The sequence below is a fragment of the Schistocerca americana genome, chromosome X (genome assembly GCF_021461395.2).
Source record: "Schistocerca americana isolate TAMUIC-IGC-003095 chromosome X, iqSchAmer2.1, whole genome shotgun sequence".
Lineage (NCBI taxonomy): Eukaryota > Metazoa > Arthropoda > Insecta > Orthoptera > Acrididae > Schistocerca > Schistocerca americana.
In genome coordinates this window covers 338,208,366-338,232,503 of record NC_060130.1, presented here as the reverse complement: position 1 = coordinate 338,232,503, position 24,138 = coordinate 338,208,366, and positions in this window count along the sequence as shown.

Genomic DNA, 24,138 nt, shown 5'->3' with positions numbered 1-24,138 from the left:
CTATGTCAGACCCGGTGTCACAGATGCTATCACAGCCTTATGATCACTGATACCTTCATCTACGTTAACTGCTGCGATTAGGTCATATCTGTTTGTTGCCAGGAGGTCTAAGACGCTACCCTCATGTGTTTGTTCTCTATCTGCTCAAAGTAATTTTCGGACAAGACATCCAGAACAATGTCACATGGTCCCCTGTCTCTGCCACCAGTTTTGAAAGCATGACACTTACAATATATACCTGGCAAGTTGAAGTCATTCCCAATTACAACGGCATGATCAGGAAAATTACTAACGATATCCTGCAAGTTATGTCTGAAGTGCTCTACCACTGGAGCTCCTGACCAAAGCGGCGTAGAAAAGCATCCGATTACTATTTTTGACCGATCTTTACTAACTTCAACCAGATTAATTAACAATCGAAATCTGTGATAAACTTACTAGATTTTATCGAACTCTTTACTGCAATAAATACGCCGCCACCATTGGCGACTAACCTGCCCTTACGATGAATATTCCAATCTGAACTTAGGGTTTCTTCGTCATTAACGTCCGGTTTCAACCAAATTTCTGTTCCTAATACTGTTTGTGCGTTATAACCTTCGGTAAGTGAAACTAATTCTGGGACCTTTCCTTAGATGCTCCTGCAGTTTGCTAAAATCATTAACCTTTTCTAACTCTGATCTACGACGACGAAAGTTCTCTGAGGACACTGTGGCTAATTTATCAGGCAAATCATCTTTGATCCGAAGGGAGGATTTCTCTAACCTAAAAAAATGCCCCATGTGTCGCCACATATACTCCGCGACCCTAGTAGTGTCTTCCTGCGTGTGGTGCACGCCTGACCTATTAAGAGGAACCCTGGAACTCTGTACCTGATAGCGGTGGTCGAGAAATTCACATCCGGCACCGTCCTAGAGTAGTCTGAGCGTCTGGTTTAGACCTTCCACTCTACTCCAAACCAGAGGACCGCGATCAACGCTGGGAACGACAGGAACCCTGGAATAGACAGTTCAGCCTGCACCCCGCGTGGGATGATATTTGCCTTCACCAAATCAGGATGCCCTCAGAAGCCAAGCAGTAGGCATCATTAGCGGCCCTCACACAGACGCTCCTAACCGCGCGATTTAGGATGCGCCACGCAGTTCCGCACGCAAGAGCGCCCGTGTGATTGCAGGTATAATAATAAAGGATGGGGCCCCTCCACGCCCACACCAACGTGGTGACCAACATAAAAGTTCTACTGTCACCTCCGTAAACATGTTAGTTTTTGAATCAGGCGTCACAGGATGCAGGCTGTGATGTTGTCCATGCGTCTGGGTAGGATTACTCATTAACATGATCCATCAGGAGATAGAAGTGGTCGAAAACGATTGAAGGGTAGCGGTTGTAAGGGCAGAGGAAAAAAAGTGCCAAGGCCAGCGCCAAGGGAAAAAAACCTCTGCGACAGTAGGACGGGCAGTAAGGGCAGTAGCGGCTTGCTAGCTGCGACAGAGCATGCAAGGTGAGGGGTGGTTAGCGTGAGGTATCGTGCGACGTTACCTATGTACTGCGTGGTCGTTAGCTGGGCCAGTCCGGTGCTGCGGCTGGGCTCGCTTGTAGTCTCCTGGGCCGGCCGCAGTGGCTTCCTCCCTGTAACATAAAAGTTCGGCGCGGCAACGCGTGCGCTGCTGTTAGGTCCTCTGCTGCGCCTTGTCGTCAGTGACTTGGTGCAGCTTCATCAGGCTGGCGCAGAACGACGGCGAACGGCTACCATACAGCGTCCTCCTCTACTGCACGGCGCAGCCCTTCTGCATTGCAGCTGTGAGCTGCTCCGCTTGTCCAGTGATCTGCGCCGCTTCAGCGTCGGAGAGATGCACGCCGTTCGCTCGCGCTTGCGCGATGACGGCTGCCTTTCTGTCTTCTCGGTCCCTTGGGGGGGCCACTCCCGCAGCGGGCGGCGTCGCCACCGGCTCCTCTGGGGCGGCGGTTGTCTTCTTTGCGCCTCTCACCTGCGGTGCTGCTGGAACAAAAGCTGGGATAGGCGCGCGAACGTCCTTCTGCGAGGTCGCAGGAGTGTTCACAGGTACGACTGCACTGAGGCCTTGGGCGAAGACTGCTCGCAGTTGCCTCAAGGCCTCTTCCTTCTCTGCGGCCACGGCGGCTGCGAAGGCAGCCCTCTCCGCCGCCATGACGGCTTTGAGGGCTGCTGTGGCCTCCTCCACGGCGGTGCCGAGTTCGAGGTCACATCTCTTCACGGGAGGGCGAGCTGCGTCCTGGCTGCCCGTTTCCGAGCGGCCGTCCCCGCCCCTGGCAAGTGGATCTGCTGCTGCGCCGTCCCTCAGCTGCACCGGGCTGTTCTGCGCCCTACGCCGTTTCCGACGTCGTCTTCTCTTCTGCTGCTGCGTCGGTGCGGCCGCGGCCGCTTCGCCGCCCCCGGCACGGTTGCGGCTTGAGAAAGCCGCACAACCGCGCCAACTGGCGACGTGCGGGCCGCCACACCGGACACAAGTCGGCAGAGCGTTGCTGCCGCGGTCGCAGGCGCGGCTGTCGTGCTCACCTGAGCACTTGACGCACCACGCCGCGTTGCGGCAATACTTCGCAACATGGCCCTCGCCCTGGCACCTGAAGCACTGGGGCTGAGAGTCCATGGCGGTTGGGAGAGCCTCCGTCGTAACCGGGAAGCCCAGCAACTTCCGCAAGTCGAAGATGTCGCTCCCGCCGTCGACCTCTTCCTGTTGGTCCGGTTGTGCAACCTTGCGGCTGCATTACCAAACCCGGCTCGCAGCAGCCCTTCCCGGACCGCTGCCTCATCACAGCACCAAGGTAACCCCCTGAGAAGTGCCTTGGTCGTCTTCATCCTTCCTACGGAAGGTGCCTTCTCACGCGCCGGCCACTGCGGCCTTGATCGCCCTGTGGTCGGCCATGTTTGCGGCTCGAACGCAGATCAGCGAGTCTGTATCGACAGACTCGTAGACCACCTCGTTCCGAGTGCAATTCGTCATGGTGTCGAACAGCGCTGTCCACCCGCCTTTGCACTTGACGTACAAAGGGCGGAGAGGCCGCGACTCGTCTTCTCGGGAGTTCCTTGCACGGTCGGCAGACTCGGTGAGTTGCACAACCGAAGGACCCTTCGTAGCGGCAGGTTTCCTCTGCGCACCCTTCTTTCCCATGCTGCGAGGCGCGGAACACACAATTTGCACGCGTTGTAAAAACAACGCACGACAATTTGCTCTCCGCGGCGCCCACAGCACAGAAAACCTCTTCACGAGCTCTCAACGGCCGAGTAAGCGAAGCGCGCAACGGCAGCGATGCGCTCGCCTCGCCAGCTCAGGCCGCTCTCGCGCGTGATTGCAGGTAAATTCAAGACGCAGGTGCGCGGTCAAGCTGGCGGTTAGATGCGCCCCGCTCTTGCCCGCCAGCGCATTCAAACTTACACGCCTGGCCTGTGGCGTTCTCACGTGTGCTGCTTCTGCTCCACTGCGTTGCCTACAGCGACGTGAATTATTGTGCGCTCTCCCGCTGGTTGTTGTCAGTAACCGACAGTACTCGACGCGTTGCTGGACGAAGGACTTTTTGACGGAATTTATAAGCATCTACAAAGAGCAACAGTGCTTGTGGAAAGTGAGATCAAAAGACTACATTAGTAAGAATTTAAAGAAGGAAGCTAATGATAAATTGGTTGCATTTTGCAAACCAGCTTTTCCTGAAGCGAACCGCGACTTTGTTGCAAGAAAAATACAAAGCTTTAGGGAGCTCATTTAGAAAGGAGCTGAAGAAAGTTTGTGACAGTAAGCGTAGTGGCAGTTCTCTCGATGACATTTATGTACCAACTTTGTGGTACTACGACTTGCTTTTATTTACTGTAGATCAAGAGGTGCCAAGTGCGAGTTGTTCGAACATGGATATTTCTGTGGGTGTGCAGAGCGGTATCTCTAACTGCTGACAATGGAATTGACAATGAAGCCAGTGATGAGGTCAACGAGGTTACGATTGATGGTGGAAGTCAACACAACGAACGACAACTTGAAAAAGTGAGTTAACGGTTGTGTATTTATATTGTTAAGAGTACAGTTACTTGAATGTACTTTATAGCAATAGAACTTGCAAAAAATGTTAGAACAATGTTATATCTTTTACTATACAGTTCCCATGTAATGAAACATGTTACACTCTTCCAGTACGTAACATGTCTTCCTGCAAGGGCACACCTCCCTCTGAGACAAAATATTTCTTACATGTTTCTCGATTGTCTTTTGCTCATATAGATGGATTTCTTGACACCGCAGACTGTAAAGCAGGTAATTCCACTGCTCCCTTTCGCCAGTCACCCTCGTGTAATGTACAGTCGTGGACAAAACGAGCGAGACCCCTCGTCTTCTCGTTATGCTGATCCGCACGGCTTTAAAGTCTGCTACACAGCATAACAGGCAAGGCGACGAAATGCTACCAACATAATATGCACAGGCGTGAAACTGACAAACTATCTGAACTTTTTTAGACTGTTTTCAATAATTTGTAAGACTATATTAATGCTGATTAGTGTGATATATACAACACGTAAATATAAGACAGAACTGAAAGAAGAAACGCTAATTGGTATGAACTGGACCAATAAAAATTAATTTCAACTTATCGAGATAACATAACTGTTTCAGTAAGACAAAGAATCCCAGACCTTTACGAATTAGCAAAATATTATCCGCATTCGGCAGCGAAACGGTCTGCGCCAACGTTCAGACCAGTCATACTGGATTACCGTTGCTGACCTAACATGAAAGTGTGCAAATTTAGCAATGCGTGAAGATTCATAACGAAATTCACTTAAAAATCATTCAGTACCACACTTAAGTCAATTCCATTATTGACAGAAGCGGAAAAAGTAGGCAGTAACATGTATGAAATTCTACAAGAGTGTCATATTGACATCCACAGGGCGCCAGTACAGAATAAAGGTAGCGATAATACGTATTGGGAGCGCGAGAATTTCTTAAAATTGCTTTACTGATGTTCTACCTGCCTCCATCGAGATTAGAACAGAAAACAAACCAGACCTTCCTTTCACTACGCTAGCAGACAACCCAGGCAAACAGCCCTCTATTATTACCCCAGACATGAACAAGCCGGCAATTTCGCAATGAAAACCTGCAGTTTCTGTTGCATAGAGCTTTCTGGACTCAAAAACATGAATTTTCTTCCATTGTGTCACCGCTTATGTGACAATCATTTGGGATGTTTATCGAAATAACAAAATACTGTTATTAGAGAAAAAAATTTTGTAGGATAATTCTACACCACCCCAGGAAATAAACGGCTACATAGCTGCCAAACGTATTCTGCACTGTTTCTAATTCTCCACTAGACTCGCCACAGCCAGAAAACGTTCATTAGCCGAAGTGTTTCTTAAGCTAGCTAGCAATGGGAATGTTCGCACTCTAAAACGCGGTGGCATTAATACTGGGATGTGAATTACCACGTGTATAGGCAAATGGATTCTATTTGCATTCCTGTAAACGTGATTTCGATCGAAAGCGTAGCTATGATTAATATGCTGATGTATCGACTGCAACTATAACATTTCGAATAAAGAGTAGCGGGTGTTATTTATGCGGTCCTCATCTTCAGTAGCTGTCGTAGCTGTTTTCGTCGTTAGGATTTCGTCACCTAAACCGGTAAAAAAGGAACCCTACTAGTCTCACTTTTTTGACCGTCTATCGGTCTACCCAACCCTTAAAACCCGTTTACCTCCAGAACGGGTGGACATAATAAGCGGAAATGTATCGCACTTCTTGCGGTAACCGGCCCCTTGGTGGTGTAAAAAAGTGAGCTTCTATGTCAACGCAATCTAAAGATATGACAGTTTATATAAAGAAAATTTACGCGAAAGGTCAAAAAATGGCTTGAAGAACTATGCGACCTAACTGCTTAGGTCATCAGCCCCTAGACCTAGAACTACTTAAACCTAGCTAGCCTAAGGGCATCACAGACATCTATGCTCGAGGTAGGATTCCAACCTGGGACTGAAGCAGCCGTGCGGTTCGTGACTGAAGCGCCTGGAACCGCTCGGCCACCGCACCCGGCGAAACCCTATTCACCTCATGTATAATGATAATATATACTGTCTAGTGAGGATAAACTGTATTCGCCAGCAACTCAGATCGTTTGATCACGGAACTTTTACGAAGCTACATTCAAACTTTGTTTGAAGTCGTCTGCAATATCCATTTATAAACACCCTAAGAACGTCGTATGCGATATCCACTTCCGAAGACGCTGGCAGATACTGCAGTGCTATAACAAGTAGGTGGGAATTTATTGTTATTGGTCCATGTATGACGCTTTATTTCAATATCAATTTAACGCCCCTAGGTGTTCGTATATGGCTGAAACTAATGAACAAAAAGTAAATAAACAGCAAACAACTTCTATGTTCAAATCAAATGAAAGTCACATGTCGTAATTACAATATAATTTCGTTTTTACATCTACATGACTACATGAACAGGATTTCCTTGCAATCCGGACTCACGTGCCTGGCAGAAGGTTCGGATTATTTCTCTACCGTCCCACTCATCAACAGTGTGCGGGAAAAAGGACCACTTAAATCTTTTCTTGCGAGCCTTGAATTACAATATTACTATGGTTTCATCCTGTGTGAGTTCCCGAGGATATATCCTTATCTTGCTGAAACTTCGCTCAGTGAAAGAGGGGACAAAATAAGTGAACACGTGTCTCGGCTTATCTGCTTACACTCTACCGCTTCTGAAAAAACGACGGTCAAAGTTTTCAATGCGCTTTTGCTATAGTGTAGATACCTCTTAGCGGGTAAGCATTCAACTGAAGCGGTGGCTCTGCGGCTGCCATAGCGACTTCGGAACTTTGCGCTGCGAGTTCGAAACCCGGTTTTTCCTTTTTTTCCCCCTCACTCTCTGAATTATCTACGAATGTTTATTCCAATTTATGGTGAAACCTTGTTGTCGTTATTCGTAAGTTAATTTACTGTGTAAAGAAATAAGTTAAAAAGGGAACACATAGTGCGTAGTGGGGCGATCACTCTGTTGTAGAAATAATTCAGAAGCCAAGATCGCTTAAATACTGCTTACTGGATAACCGGTTTCAACAAACAAATGTGCCATCATCGGAACTGAATGTAGGTTAACATTTATAAACCATTTGGATATAGCGATACATGAGGCAGACCAGATGATTTTAGATCAGCTTGTCTCATTAGTTTATTATTTTTTTAATTCATTAATTTCACATAAAGTTAATTGGCGAATAATGACAACATTATTTCAACATAAATTAGAAAAAAAGCATTCGTAGATAATTCTGATAGAGAGGCAGGAAAAAAATAAATAAAAAAAAACCCAATATGTTCTCGAACACGGGAATCAAAGTTAAGAAGGAACGACGGTAGCCACTGAGCCACCGCTTCAATTGCGTTCTCGGCTGCAGAAGGTATCTACACTAGGGCAGCAGCGCGTTGATAACTTTGACCGTCGTTTTCTCGGAAACGGTCGAGTGTCTGCACATAAGCCGAAACACATGTTCGCTTATTTTTTCCTCTCCTTCACTGAGCAAAGTTTCCGGACAATCACCCTATGACACTTGGCTAGTTCCCCTCGTTAGTCGAGTCGCTTCTTACGCCCGGCGAGAATTATGTATGCCTCAGAGTAAACTGCGGCACTTGGAAACACGGTGAGCAGGGATAAACATGTTTTCCTTCTTATAGGGCAACCTTTTACAGATTCACGAAGTGTTCTTCAGGTTGCCTCAGATATTTTAGAAATGTTTCTTGCGTTAGGCCTGCCCCATATGCAAAACGTAAACATTTCATTTCATGTAATATTTATCAGTATAAGACATGACAAGAGTGGACCAGTCCCTTATGAGAAAAATTACAGATTCTAAGTTGCTCCACTATGTAATGACACGGGTACGGGCTTGCGATCTCTCGTTTATGCCATCGATTTCCGTGTTACACATACTTGGCACTTGGCCACTGCGTTGTGGCTGCCATCGTGGAGGAGGCAGTCTGTTTCCTGCCAGCGCTGTTTCCGCAGCCGATATTAACCGCGACGAATCATTCAGTCGACGCTAAACGGTCCATCTGGCTGAGGCAGACAAGGGCGCTATAATAGCACTTCATGCACAGGGATTTTCAAATGCCGACATAGCAAGAACTATGGGTCTTCACAAGTCGACGGTAGACAGGTGGATCAGACGAAAGGAAGAGAGTGGTAACCTGAATGGGACGCCGCGAAACAACAGCAGCTCAGGATCAGCAGATACGCCGTTTCAGTGAGAACCATCCATTTGTCAACGCACGACAAATTCAGCAAATTCATGACGCTTGGAATGAGTTACTTGAATCTCCTAGTTATGTGGCTCGAGTTGTGGGCCCAATGCCCAACAGACTTCCAGGTGTTGTGGAAGCCGAAGGAGGCTATACGCGATACTAAGCAGCATCAGCAGAGGTGTTTTATTATCAGCCCTTCACTAATCTGCTGCAAAAGCTGTTTCAAGTTTTATTTTATTTTATTTAATTTTTTTTTTTACAGATGTATATTTTATATAATATCAAGGAAACGCAGTAAGTGGAATGTGGACAAACAAATTAATTCACAGCAAGATATGTAATATTTAATTTGATAAGAGAAGAAATACTCACCTTATATATTCATGCAGTCTCTATAAAATACATGAGACACGTGTATATGCAAGAAGGGTACAAGACAAAGCACAAATCAAAAATATTGAGAAGTTCGCCGATGAAGGCGTAATTGGAGAACAAAGGTAGTGCTAGAAGGAGAGGTAAGGAAGCCCGAAAAAGCAGAAAAAAAGTCAAATACCCAATAGACGTTGAGTCGTTGTCGCAGTAAAGGGCGGTTGGTATATGCGATTCGGAGCAACAGTAGAAGAATAGTTTTATTAACTGATTTTTGAGGCTTCATTTTGTGACGGCTAAACAGTGCTGCATCATGAAACACGGTATTTGTCCATATGTGGCTAAACATCAGAGGTGTAAAAAATTTTGAGAGGTGCCAAAGTTCTCTGGAGAGTAACGTGTTTTAGACAAGAAGATGATTTTTAGTTCATTTCATTTTAACCATTCACACTATGCTTCGACATTCTAAGCTTTGATTTCATTTTATTGTTATGTATCTTTTCTTCAGTGAAAGTCAACGTTAGTAAGTTCCAAAATATGAAGAATAACTGGTTCAAATGGCTCTGAGCACTATGGGACTTAACATCTAAGGTCATCAGTCCCCTAGAACTTAGAACTACTTAAACCTAACTAACCTAAGGACATCACACAACACCCAGTCATCACGAGGCAGAGGAAATCCCTGACCCCGCCGGGAATCGAACCCGGGAACCCGGGCGTGGGAAGCGAGAACGCTACCGCACGTCCACGAGCTGCGGACGAAGAATAACTGGAAGTTTTTAATTTGTGGAATAACGTACTCGTATTTAACAGATAATATTTTCAACAAATCTGTAGTTAAAGGACATATTAAGAAGCAAGTCAAAAATGGCATTGAGAAAAGATCAGGTTCGTCTCTAAAGGGTAACGATGGTAAAATAGCAAATACGAAACTATGGGTAACAACTATTGTTTGTGGTGAGGAGCCGTAATCGATATGCCACTATTCTGTAATTGTATTTCTGAAGTTTATCGTCAATCCTAGGACTGACACCGATACTCTGTTTTACGTAAAGAATATAACCTTCAAAATTTATTTAGCAGCGCAGAATTTTAAATCACAGTTTATAGATCAGGAACCTAATCCAACTGCCTTTAATTTTATTCTCACGGATGACATTGAGACATTAAATAACAAGAGAAATAACAAATCTCTCAGATTCAATATAGAGAATTCATGTGTCCAGTGTATTCAAAAGTTTGCTATACTAGCGAATAATTGCTTTTACAGACTCCTTCATGCCAACATTTTCTGTCAGACAATTTTTGAAACTAGGACTAACAAGGTAAACAATTTTACCACAAATTATTAAATTGGAAGTCGGAGAGCCAGGTACATAAATTACTTGGACAACAAACGTTATTCAAGTAAACTGATCACAGGAGGCATCCAACGCATTTATTGTGAGTTACATGCACAGTATGTAAACTGACAACGCCACCAACACACAATACCACTAACAAGGGAACATCCCCATCGCACCGCCCTCAGATTTAGTTATAAGTTGGCACAGTGGATAGGCCTTGAAAACTGAACACAGATCAATCGAGAAAACAGGAAGAAGTCGTGTGGAACTATGAAAAAAATAAGCAAAATATACAAACAGAGTAGTCCATGCGCAAGATAAGCAACATCAAGGATAGGGTGAGCTCAGGAGCGCCGTGATCCCGTGGTTAGCGTAAGCAGCTGCGGAACGAGAGGTCCTTCCTTCAAATTTTCCCTCGAATGTTTAATTTTTATTTTCAGACAATTATTATCTGTCCGTCCGTCCGTCCGATGCGAGGTAACTGCGCCGTAGTATGATGACGCTACACCTAAGCAAACATCGAAACACATGACGTCAGTCGACTACAGCGCACGGAAGAGAGAATATTCCTGCTAACGAGGCTCCCTGGCTGGCAGTTGACTGTTCGCTACTTTAGACGAGAGTGCATTAAATACGTGAGATGCATTGCGCGGGCAATATGAATCCAGCAAATACAGCTCGTGACTTCAATGACAATGTCAATGAATATTTTCCGAACTGTAAGGCATCGGAAAGTTCCTTAAGGGATCGAACGATTGTCGAACATTTGTATGATTATTTCCTACATTTGTTGATCAACAGTACGTGTGGTGATGGTTGTCTGAAAATAAAAAATCAAACTACTCACTCGAGGGAAGACTTGAACCAAGGACCCCTCGTTCGGCAGCTGATCACTCTAACCACGCGACCACGGCACCCCCGAGCGCACACTGTCCTTGATGTTGCTTATCATGGACTACTCAGTTTGTATATTTTGCTTATTTTTTTCATAGTTCCACACAACTTCTTCCTGTTTTCTCGATTGATATGTGTTCAGTTTTTCAAGGCCTATCCACTGTGCCAACTTATAACCAAATCTGAGGAGGATGCGATGGGGAGGTGCCCTTGTTAGCTATGAAACAACTGTAGCAAAACGGAGCATCCTCATTATCCATGTGATGGATAAGACGACTAATTCGCAACATAAATGTCAATGTAAGCATCAGTTTCTGTTGGAACATGCTTCCTGGACCAAATAACGTACATTTCCTGTGTCTTCAATGCGAATCATGTAGCAAATGTAATTTAAAGGACATAAAAATACCGAGTGAATTTACTAACATAGTTATGAACCTCTCACAAACATAAATCGATGGTCACATAGTTGTCAAAAGTGTTCTACAGTATTGCCATTGTCCACTAGACTAGCAGCAGGAAGAATACGTTCGCTCAGATGTGCTGAGATATCTTGCACTGACGAAGCTTGTGCTTCGAAGACGCCACAGCATCGTCTGCCACCATTTCATGGGAAACGCAATATCCCAAGTGTACAGTCTTAGACATAAAAACTGACCGCCGGCCGGCCGCCACAGAGACTAAGTCCGAGTCGTTCAATCAACATGGCCAATAAAACTGACCGCCCCTGACAACTCTAAGTCCGGCCATCTGCACAATCTGGCAACACTGTTAGATGCGGAAGTCTTAGGAGGAATTGTTGTTTACTTCCGAGATGTTCTCGGATTGTGTAAGCCCATGGCCTAGTGACAGAGCGGTCGCCCTATTTGTGAGCACATTAGTCAAACTATGGCACGGCCGTCCGGACAGTCTGACGAGTTTGTTAATAGAAGAACTAGCACCGCCCTCCCTGTTGCCACCTGTGCCGATACACCACGTCCCCTCCTCGCTCTTCTACATCTGTGTCTTTTACCTCGAACTCAGTTACGTTCGACTTGCCTTACCAGCGACCCAACTGGCGATGGCAAGGACGGTTTATCGGGTCCTGCAATGTGGACGACCCGATAACGTCATGGAGAGGAAGCAACCGAACGTCAACTGGCGAGTAGTGTGGAGGACAATTCACCACGTTACACTGGACGCTGACGTCAAGGCGTTGTGGTATATCACTGTCAACGGTAAGCAGGTGACCAGATCAAGGCTACATGCGATCCACGTGGTAGACCCTTCCCACGTGCACGAGCTGTGGCGTTCAAGACGACGATGAACACCGTCTTAGCTGTGGTGAGTCGGCGGCAGTGTGACACTTAGTGAGGCAAATGTCAGCATACTTCCTTCGAGTAACGCCGAATCATATCGACCCCAAGACTATCTTATTCCCGGATAAGACATATTACCCACGCACTAAAACTAATGCAATGACGTGGCTTCGTGGACATGCACTGCATTAATTGTTTCAAGACGGCACTAAGGGTACTTTAGACTTTTGGAAATATTTGCAGGAACGACATTTCAAGATCCTTCGTAACCCAAAGTACCGACAATATTTTTCCAATTATTTGTGGAGTGCGTTCCACGACCCTCTATGTAGCTGGAACATCGCGGGTAAGAGAAGCTAAAATTACAAGACGATGATAGAACACTACACGGTACAACGTGGAATCTACCTTGGTCATTACGAGAAGTCATACCTGGATGATACAGCAAATGGAGAGTTTCGTCGTGAACCCTCACACTATGTAGCAGTATTTGCTCCATTTCCTCTTTTTGTCCCCGGCGTGATAAAGGTTTTCGCAGTTTTTGTTTCCCATGCGGTGCAAGATGTAGCACTGGTTAATGGTGGTATGGATTCCACCCTTCAGTTTTGTTTCATGGTTTCCTTGGCCCCGCACTTTGTTCTCTCTCTTTATGCCTTTTTCTCCAACCATTAGCATGTTTTTAGTTATGTGCGTCCCCAACTCGACGCAACGAGTGCACTTACTACTTTTCAGTTCCTTACTGTTAAAAAAAAAAGAAGAAAAAAAGTGGTAATCTTCGTGCATTCTGAACTTATGGTCGCCTGTTCGCGTCCAACTGTTTTCGTTTTTTTTTTTTTTTTTTTTTTTTTTTTACCACACTTCGGTCTAAAGTTATGAGTCTGATTGAGCATCGAAGATAATTCGCTAAACATTCTACCCACCAGCAATAACAAGTATTCCAGAAACAACTCCGCAGGACAGCTCGTGGATGCGTTGCGATCATAACAGCTTACGCTCGAGCGTTTCCTTGCGCTGCAGCGGCTGCCGGCCACCGGCCAGACGCCACCCGCCGCCTGAAATCCGGGGCCGCCCATGTGAACGCGGCGCCACGCTGTCGGTGTATGTATCAACTGTCATTTTCGAATTTGAAGTTCTAGCTTTGGACTTGCAGTTAAGCACTCGATTCTGCATACTTGACAATCATGAAATACAGTTAAGCATTGTAAAACTGAGTCGCAAGTGGAAGTTGGTGTAACATCTGCAACACAACGTTTACTTTTGGTATAACAGAGGGGTGAATGCAGAGGAGGCAGCTAGAAAGATTTGAACTGTGTTTGGAGCGAGTGGTTTGGGAAAAATACGCCAGAAAAAGATATTCGTGTTTTAACAAAGATCGTACTGGCATGAATGATTTTCCACATTAAGGAAGTCTCGACTACTGATATATGTGATAGATTACCATTTTACCATCATGCGACATTTGCATTCAACAGGCAAAGTTCAGAAGTCTGGTGTAGGAGTACTGCATGCTCTAATTCGAAACAACAAAAATCAACGGAGTGACTATTATTGAACGTCATCAGGTCACTCATCCAGCATTCCTATGCAGTACTGTTACTGGTGACGTGATATGATGCCCTTATCGTTAACTTCCTAAGAAGAAATGAAAGGCTGAGGCCCACCAAAAGACGTAAACTCGAGGAAAGAGTAGTGTGAACATAATTTCTTACATCTGATAATTCCAAAACGGTGTTTTGGGCTACGAATTCTGCCCCCAGGGTGTGTGCAACACAGCTGGAATTTGTTGCCAACAACTGAGACACCTTTCGGTCGCAGTGTAAGAAAATCGAGAAACAAAACTACATCACCTGTGCTACTGCATGATAACGCACTATGTTGATTTGAGAAACAAAATCTATCCAGGAGATTGATAGGAAAGTCGTCTCTCAGGCACTTGTATTGATAGAGAAGTCCTCTCTCAGGAACTTGTCCCTCTCGTCATATATTTGTAAAACTTTACCTCTCTTACTCTTGATCGATCAACCGTCAAGGCAATTCATTTCTAGACGAAAATATTCTTAAAACTACTCTGGTTTAATGACATCGTTAGAACCAGTAGGTTTCTACAGGCGTAGAATTTGTAAACAACTTTAGCATTGTCATATCGTTTTAGATATCGTGAAAGAAAATTCTGCTGCTGATTAATTTCTCTTTGATAATTACTCTTGCGTTTAGTAAACTAATGGAAAATGCAATTAAAATACTCACTGTACTAATACAAATTAAATTCAGCTTACTACAGAAACATCACGACGGCAGTCTATCTTAATAAAGCATTAAGTTTCTGTGAGACGATTGAGCCTGTTTTAACACGAATTAGTAGGATATTACCGACTTTTGACTTCGAAAAGATCTGTATTTATTTCATTTCCTGTACCATTCGCAATTTTTATGAAAATGTGACATTTCATAGATAAAATTATGTATTCACAACAACAACAAAAATGTCGGCAGAAAACAAAAGTGGCATTATGAATCTGGCAGTACCGTAAGGTTTTCACTCTCACACTAAGAGTTACTGAAAGTAGGAAGACGAATTTTGCTCGAGCGTTGTCTTACGATTCCTTTATTAAGTTTTTATCAGCGTGCTTGTAGCTGTGCTACAAAAGATTTAAAAATCTGGCTTTCAGCAAGTCTCGAAAGGAGAACGAAAGCAGCTTGCACCTGGTTACTAAGCATGTTACCAGGGAACTGGTTTTTTCCTAAAGTGGGAAGACATCCTTTTGTGGTTCAATTGGCAAATGTCAGTCAGACGTGTGCCGTTAGTCTAACCGTTCTGGTGTGTTGAATTTGTACCAATAATTTTTCTACAGGTTTTATCAGTCCCAAATAGAGAGATGAAGTCTCCCATTATTATTTTCATGTCGTCTTTTGAATTTTGCTCATCGCATTATCGAGTGTGTTCCAGAATTTTCCGACATTTTCGGTGTTTTTTTTATTTTCGATGTTGGTGGGAACACGTGAATTGATGAGTGTATATTTTTTACTTGGGCTCTGAATGACCATAGTCATAAGTCGCTTGTTGACGGGCCGGCCGCGGTGGCCGTGCGGTTCTGGCGCTGCAGTCCGGAACCGCGAGCCTGCTACGGTCGCAGGCTCGAATCCAGCCTCGGGCATGAATGTGTGGGATGTCCTTAGGTTAGTTAAGTATAAGTAGTTCTACGTTCTAGGTGACTGATGACCTCCACTGTTAAGTCCCATAGTGCTCAGAGCCATTGGAACCTTTTGATTGTTGATAGGTGTGATTTCTTTAACAGAGTTGATAGATCTGTGTTCGAGAAATGCAGTGCCGAAGATTGGTACGCCTTTCGCTACCTTTTGTTGTATTTTGCTCTTGAAGATGCAATGGTTTCTCTAATGCAAGGTTTCATTGTCAGTTAGTCGTGGTTCTTGAAGAGCAAGGATGAGAATATTTTGTCGGTCGATTTCTTTTGTGAGATTATTTAGTTTTCGTGTTTGGATCAAGGTATCGATGTTTACTTTTAAATGCATGTTTTCTGTTTGTAAGGAAATTTACCAGAGATCTTCGATATTCTCTGTCGTGCTAACCTGGACTCCCCAGAATCCGAAAATGCAACTGCCGCTTGTCGACAGCTGGTTTGTGTACCACCTGGGACAAAGTTGACTTTGCTTGCATAGTTCATGTTTGCTTGTGTTTCGTTGGTTGTGCTTGGGTGATACCAGGACCGGACAGGACCAGAGGATGTTGAAGCCTTTGGAAGCAAATATTTTCAGCCAAGTTCATTGAGCTAACAGACGGCGACCAGAGAAGTGGTGATTTTCACTCAGACGTATCTGGATTTTGGGTTCAACGGATTGAGTAGCCGTTCAGGATTGTGTTAGTATTAGGTTCACCCCTAGTATTTGATTTCCTCGGTACCACCCATATGGGGGAGGGTTTCCCCTATCCGTCACACGCGATTGTTATTATTATTATTATTATTGTCATTATGTCTCAGCAAATCCGATATGGTGTACCTCCCCATCACTGAAATGGATGTGTATTGTTCGATTCAGTATTTCCATCACATAAATGTGGGTTATAATTACGTTACATTGCTACTAGTAGACATATTTCTCACTTTTTCTTAGACTGTTGCTACCTGTTACTCCATCATAGGAATTTATGTACGGAGCATTGTTGCAATACAGACGTTCAAATTATCCGATTTCTGTAATTTCATTTCGATACCAGATTGATCTAATCGGATTCAGCCAGGTAGTCTTAATGTGGATATCCGACTACGACTCTAATCCTATGATAGGCTGTGTAAACCACATTCTTAATCGGACTGTTAAATATAGATCACTTATCTATGACAGGGCCTGAATTCTTAAACACTGTGGAATATAATAATCCAATGTGCTTATTACAAATACGTTATTTCAATATAAATATATGAACTAACGAGATAACAGTTTATCTACAGGAGCAGAACAAATGTTCAAATGTTCAAATGTGTGTGAAATCTTATGGGACTTAACTGCTAAGGTCATCAGTACCTAAGCTTACGCACTACTTAACCTAAATTATCCTAAGGACAAACACACACACCCATGCCCGAGGGAGGACTCGAACCTCCGCCGGGATCAGCCACGCAGCCCATGACAGCAACGCCCCTGACCTCTCGGCTAATCCCGCGCGGCTACTATAAGTATACTCGTCCACAAAACCCATGTGGACAATTATCTGATAATCGGTCAAGCTTTGCTTTGTCGCAGCTCTTTAGGATACAAGTCCATTTACTTTCAGGCTCCTCCTTACAATTCTTGCAATGCAAGGTAATTGAAAAAACTCATCCACTCGACGCCAACTGAGGAACTGACTGGTGCATGTGTTGTTCAACACACAGTAGTTGTCACCCTCACTGGAATCAATGACTGTGTGCGATTGCCGGCCGAAGTGGCCGTGCGGTTAAAGGCGCTGCAGTCTGGAACCGCAAGACCGCTACGGTCGCAGGTTCGAATCCTGCCTCGGGCGTGGATGTTTGTGATGTCCTTAGGTTAGTTAGGTTTAACTAGTTCTAAGTTCTAGGGGACTAATGACCTCAGCAGTTGAGTCCCATAGTGCTCAGAGCCATTTGAACCATTTTTTTGTGTGCGATTGTGTGTGTGTGTGTGTGTGTGGTGTGTGTGAGAGAGAGTTTTCGTGTTCATGCACAATCTGAATCAATACTATTAACATTAGAGAGACAACCGGCAATAAATATTGCATCAAATATGACTGTAAAGTATGTTAATGCGATGGGAAATTACAAACTGAATTTTCAGCCAACCCACGTCCTGCATATTACGTTAAGTAAGATGTATTAACTCCACAGTATCGTTAGCAGAGACAGTGCGCTCTCGTTGTCGAGGCCTGCGACAAGCGCAGCGATCAGCAGTGCCCAATGCCGCCGCGATTTGTTTATGTTGGCTGAGCGTGGACACTGCAGCAGACGCTTCGCCATAAACAGAAAGAAATCACCTTGGCTCTGACTGCAGTGAGCGGATATCACTGCCTGCGTGTTCTTATAAATAACCAACGTGAGACTCTACTCTCAGGTGCCATGGAGCTCTTGCAACGGGTATCATGTCATTAGTCATCAGAATATTAACCAGTGATGAAACGTCCACTCTATTTGAATCCCAAGAAAATAGGAACCTTCTCACAAAGGAATGTGAGGTGATATCAAAATTTATCCAACATACAAAAATTATAAGCTGAAGAAGAATAACAAATATCAGCAATGGTTTAAAATTTTTTTATGTATGGCTTTATGTGGGCTACAAAGAGGTGGACAGTTTTATTGATTAGAAGCAGAATACCATTCTTCCACTTTTTTTCATTCCTGGAATATTCTTTTACGTTGGTCCTAAAATCAGAATTGTTCTAATTTGGCATAACCCCTCCGGCTCCAAAACTTCTTCCGTCTGTTGAAAAATAAATGGCTTCGTTACAGACCTCATATGCATCCATTGCATAATAACTTAAATTGTGAATCTATTTCTGAATGAATGTTTGTTATTTATTTTTCCGTCACCCTGTTCACTGTTATAAGTTATGATCCACAAGGAACGCACGCCACTGGAGGCGACAATCTGTAATTTATTTTACCTTAATTACTACTTCAATTTTGTTCTACAATTTAAAGGAATATATGAGTTGCAAACATGGAATACATGTGAATAATGCAGCTGCTCAGTGACAGGTATGGGGCAGGCATTGTGGCCAGGCCTCGGATTTTCGATCCCTGCCCTCTTTGCCTCCGCCTACCTGGTGCTGAAAGTCTTCTCAAACTTTTTAAAAAAAAATAATAATGCAGTGGTCAGCACGTATGTCTAGTAAGCAGGAGGTCTAGGTTCGAAGCTCAGTCGGTCACAAATTTTCATCTGCCGTCGTTGCTGTATTTCAACGCGCTGTGACAGTGTGGACGTCGGTCCTTCGGTATTTTTTGAGGCGATAGAGGTGATTTGCGAACATTTGTCGTGCCATCAAAATAACGGGACTCCAACGGCATCCAATCCTTAGTCATAACTTTGTGCCGGCGCTAACCCATGTTATATTCATGCGAATTAGATTGTAGTTCATATTTAGTCAAATAACGAATGGTCAGTATACAAGTATGCCGGCCAGGGTGGCCGAGTGGTCCTAGGCGCTACAGTTTGGAACCGCGCGACAGCTACGGTCTCAGGTTCGACTCCAGTCTCGGGCATGGATGTGACTGATGTCCTTAGGTTAGCTAGGTTTAAGTAGTTCTAACTTCTAGCGGACTGATGACCTCAGACGTTAAGTCCCATAGCGGCCAGAGCCATTTGAACCATTTTTGAAGTATACAAGTATTTACAAACAGTAGAAGCAGGTTTGCAGCGAACTGATCACTTAAGCAAGTGCAACATAGAGTACCTGTGTAATGAGTCATTCCAGCTGCATAGCTGAGGGTAATATTTTTTAAGCAATTCATTGCAGAATTAATGTAATACCCGCACGATGATCTCTGTAGTCATACTGTATCATTAGCAGCTCGCGAATGTAGTACTATGTTCGTTAAGTCGGATTACTCAAGCTGAGGCCAAATAAAGACAAGCGACAACGCCACAACACTATCTTTACTTAAGTAGGTAGTCAGCGCTAAATTATGTGCGCCACCATTAACGTTGCTGTAAGCAGTTTGACAGCATAACACCACCACAACTACTGACAACCTGAACCATTATCATCACGCAGTTGTAACTCGCAGTGATTACAAGTTTGTCATGTTTGTCAAGAATAGCGGAAAGCGCCTCTGAAGTTCCATTTCCATTACGCCTAGGACGGGTAGAATCCTAAATATCAGTAATAGGTCACCTAGCGAAGAGAAGAGTCCACGTATTGTCTCAAGTTCTTGCAGTTTGATGTTAATGCAGTTCCAGATGTTTTCACACTAACGGTTTCTTTTGGCTATCGGAATACTCGTATGGGAATTATGGAAGTGTAATTGCTAGAACGTTCAACTGCCTTAATAACACCTCATTCTGGACTGAATACGACTCGGAAAGCAACGTTAATTTGATGTTTCCAACCATCTCCTGATGTCTTACTGAATGAAGTCTGAAGTGCACGCACAGTTACGTTGCCTGCCGCAAGGATCTGTGAAGTGTTGTGGCAGCTGGCAGTCATTGCTGAATACAGACATGTGCAAATATCCTCACTGCTCTAGGGGAACTCGTCTTTGTTGCATTTCTTCCATACCGTAATTAGCACAATAACATAAGGCTTGTTCTGCTGAAGAACTTGATGCCCACAAGTCCTTATATAAGAATCTCCTAGCGTGAGTAATGTATGAAAGGAAACAGACTTTTGGACAAAAGAATGGACAACTCCCTGATTTTTGCGTTTCCGATAGCACCTACGATAAGAATCTGGTGTCATATTATGTTTCAGAACCCTAAACTGTTTATTTTTTTACCTCATACTAAAACAAAAGCTATTATATGAGAACAGGAAATGACTTATATGCTTCTCAGCAATTTACGTTTTTCGTGTTAATTTTCTCACTTCATTCTAAATCAAGGGCGTTAATATGAGAAGAGGAAATGAAATATACGCTTCCAAGACATAATATTTCCTTGTGTGCTACTACTGCATACATGAATGCCCTGCAGTTAATTTTTGTATGTTGGATAAATTTTGATATCACCTCACATTCCTTTGTGAGAAGGTTCCTATTTTCTTGGGATTCAAATAGAGTGGACATTTCATCACTGGTTAATATTCTGATGACTAATGGCATGATACCCGTTGCAATTGCTCCATGGCACCTGTGTGTAGAGTCTCACGTTGGTTATTATAAGAACACGCAGGCAGTGACACCCGCTCACTGCAGTAAGAGCCAAGTGATTTCTTTCTGTTTATGGCGAAGTGTCTGCTGCAGTGTCCACGTTCAGCCAACATAAACAAATCGCGGCGGCATTGGGTACTGCTGATCGCTGCGCTTGTCGCAGGCCTCGACAACGAGAGCGCACTGTCTCTGGTTCAAATGGCTCTGAGCACTATGGGACTCAACTGCTGAGGTCATTAGTCCCCTAGAACTTAGAACTAGTTAAACCTAACTAACCTAAGGACATCACAAATATCCACGCCCGAGGCAGGATTCGAACCTGCGACCGCAGCGGTCTTGCGGTTCCAGACTGCAGCACCTTTAACCGCACGACCACTTCGGCCGGCGCGCACTGTTTCTGCTAACGATACTATGGAGTTAACACATCTTACTTAACGTAATATGCAGGACGTGGGTTGGCTGAAAATTCAGTTTGTAACTTCCCATCGCATTAACATACTTTACAGTCATATTTGATGCAATATTTATTGCCGGTTGTCTCTCTAATGTTAATAGTATTGATTCAGATTGTGCATGAACACGAAAACTCACACACACACACAAACACACAATCGCACACAGTCATTGATTCCAGTGAGGGTGACAACTACTGTGTGTTGAACAACACATGCACCAGTCAGTTCCTCAGTTGGCGTCGAGTGGATGAGTTTTTTCAATTACCTTGCATTGCAAGAATTGTAAGGAGGAGCCTGAAAGTAAATGGACTTGTATCCTAAAGAGCTGCGACAAAGCAAAGCTTGACCGATTATCAGATAATTGTCCACATGGGTTTTGTGGACGAGTATACTTATAGTAGCCGCGCGGGATTAGCCGAGAGGTCAGGGGCGTTGCTGTCATGGGCTGCGTGGCTGATCCCGGCGGAGGTTCGAGTCCTCCCTCGGGCATGGGTGTGTGTGTGTTTGTCCTTAGGATAATTTAGGTTAAGTAGTGTGTAAGCTTAGGTACTGATGACCTTAGCAGTTAAGTCCCATAAGATTTCACACACATTTGAACATTTGTTCTGCTTCTGTAAATAAACTGTTATCTCGTTAGTTCATATATTTATATTGAAATAACGTATTTGTAATAAGCACATTGGATTATTATTTTCCACAGTGTTTAAGAATTCAGGCCCTGTCATAGATAAGTGATCTATATTCAACAGTCCGATTAAGAATGTGGTTTACACAGTCTATCATAGGATTAGAGTCGTAGTCGGATATCCACATCAAGACTGCCTGGCTGAATCCGACTAGAACGATCTGGTATCGAAATGAAATTACAGAAATCGGATAATTTGAACGTCTGTATTGCAACAATGATCCGCACATAAATTCTTATGATGGAGTAACAGGTAGCAACAGTCTAAGAAAAAGTGAGAAATATGTCTACTAGTAGCAATGTAACGTAATTATAACCCACATTTATGTGATGGAAATACTGAATCGAACAATACACATCTATTTCAGTGATGGGGAGATACACCATATCGGATTTGCTGAGACATAATGACAATAATAATAATAATAATCGCGTGTGGCGGATAGGGGAAACCCTCCCCCATATGGGTGGTACCGAGGAAATTAAATACTGGGTGTGAATCAAATACTAACACAATCCTGAACGGCTACTCAATCCGTTGAACCCAAAATCCAGATACGTCTGAGTGAAAATCACCACTTCTCTGGTCACCGTCTGTTAGCTCAATGAACTTGGCTGAAAATATTTGCTTTCAAAGGCTTCAACATCCTCTGGTCCTGTCCGGTCCTGGTATCACCCAAGCACAACCAATGAAACACAAGCACACATGAACTATGCAAAGCAAAGTCAACTTTGTCCCAGGTGGTACACAAACCGGCTGTCGACAAGCGGCAGTTGCATTTTCGGATTGTGGGGAGTCCAGGCTAGCACGACAGAGAATGTCGAAGATCTCTGGTAAATTTCCTTACAAGCAGAAAACATGCATTTAAAAGTAAACATCGATACCTTGATCCAAACACGAAAACTAAATAATCTCACAAAAGAAATCGACCGACAAAATATTCTCATCCTTGCTCTTCAAGAACCACGACTAACTGACAATGAAACCTTGCATTAGAGAAACCATTGCATCTTCAAGATCAAAATACAACAAAAGGTAGCGAAAGGCGTACCAATCTTCGGCATTGCATTTCTCGAACACAGATCTATCAACTCTGTTAAAGAAATCACACCCATCAACAATCAAAAGGTTCCAATGGCTCTGAGCACTATGGGACTTAACAGTGGAGGTCATCAGTCCCCTAGGACTTAGAACTACTTATACCTAACTAACCTAAGGACATCCCACACATTCATGCCCGAGGCTGGATTCGAACCTGCGACCGTAGCAGTCGCGCGGTTCCGGACTGAAGTACCGCTCGGCCACCGCGGCCAGCCCATCAACAAGCGACTTATGACTATGGTCATTCAGAGCCCAAGTAAAAAATATACACTCGTCAATGCACGTGTCCCCACCAACATCGAAAATAAGTAAAGCACCGAAAATGTCGAAAATTCTGGAACACACTCGAAAATACGATGAGCAAAATTCACCAAGATGACGTGAAAATACTAATGGGAGACTTAAGCTCTCTATTTGGGACAGATAAAACCTGTAGAAAAATCATTGGTACAAATTCAACACACCGAAACGGTTAGACTAACGGCACAGGTCTGACTGAAAAAATGTTCAAATGTATGTGAGCACTATGGGACTTAACTTCTCAGGTCATCAGTCCCCTAGAACTTCTCCTTAAACCTAACTAACCTAAGGACATCACACACATCCATGCCCGATGCAGGATTCGAACCTGCGACCGTAGCGGTCGCGCGGTTCCAGACTGTAGCGCCTAGAACCGCTCGACCACTCTGGCCGGCGTCTGACTGACATTTGCCAATTGAACCACAAAAGGATGTCTTCCCACTTTAGGAAAAAACCAGTTCCCTGGTAACTTGCTTAGTAACCAGGTGCAAGCTGCTTTCGTTCTCCTTTCGAGACTTGCTGAAAGCCAGATTTTTAATTCTTTTGTAGCACAGCTACAAGCAAGCAGATAAAAACTCAATAAGGGAGTCGTAAGACAACGATCGAGCAAAATTCGTCTTGCTTCTTTCAGTAACTCTTAGTGTGAAAGTGAAAACCTTACGGTACTGCCAGATTCATAATGCCACTTTTGTTTTCTGCCGACATTTTTGTTGTTGTTGTGAATACATAATATTATCTATGAAATGTCACATTTTCATAATACTTACGAATGGTACAGGAAATGAAATAATACAGATCTTTTCGAAGTCAAAAGTCGGTAATATCCTACTAATTCGTGTTAAAACAGGCTCAATCGTCTCACAGAAACTTAATGCTTTATTAAGATAGACTGCCGTCGTGATGTTTCTGTAGTAAGCTGAATTTAATTTGTATTAGTACAGTGAATATTTTAATTGCATTTTCCATTAGTTTACTAAACGCAACAGTAATTATCAAGGAGAAAGTAATCAGCAGCAGAATTTTCTTTCACGATATCTAAAACGATATGACAATGCTAAAGTTGTTTACAAAT